The sequence below is a fragment of the Penaeus monodon genome, chromosome 31, assembly GCF_015228065.2.
Source record: "Penaeus monodon isolate SGIC_2016 chromosome 31, NSTDA_Pmon_1, whole genome shotgun sequence".
Lineage (NCBI taxonomy): Eukaryota > Metazoa > Arthropoda > Malacostraca > Decapoda > Penaeidae > Penaeus > Penaeus monodon.
The window spans coordinates 3,221,906-3,222,198 of NC_051416.1; the positions used below are offsets into that span (position 1 = coordinate 3,221,906).

Consider the following 293-nt stretch of genomic DNA (forward strand, 5'->3'; position numbering starts at 1 on the left):
GGAAAATCATGAAGCCTCTACTTTACTCGTGGCAAATCATATAAGAATCTGCACTTAGGTATCATACAGTATTCACACAGACGGACTGCCGATCTCGCTAATGGCAGCTCCTCATCCCATTATTATCTATATATCGGTAGGCAATATATTACAAGTTTTGGGATGGATAAATGTATGCATTTATTTTCCTCTTTTTATGAACACTCTTGGGATTAAATAGTTTAAGAGAGAATTAATTGGAACTAATCTTGATGCTTCATTAATTAGAATGAGTTGTTCATCACATTATATGA

The 293-nt window shown here is 34.1% G+C and overlaps 1 protein-coding gene across 1 annotated transcript in view; it reads right to left on the reverse strand.

The window, feature by feature from the left end:
• The window catches only part of LOC119592994 (voltage-dependent calcium channel type A subunit alpha-1-like), a gene marked incomplete in the record, with an annotated part of 154,497 nt that overhangs the window by 60,171 nt on the left and 94,033 nt on the right, over nucleotides 1-293 (reverse strand).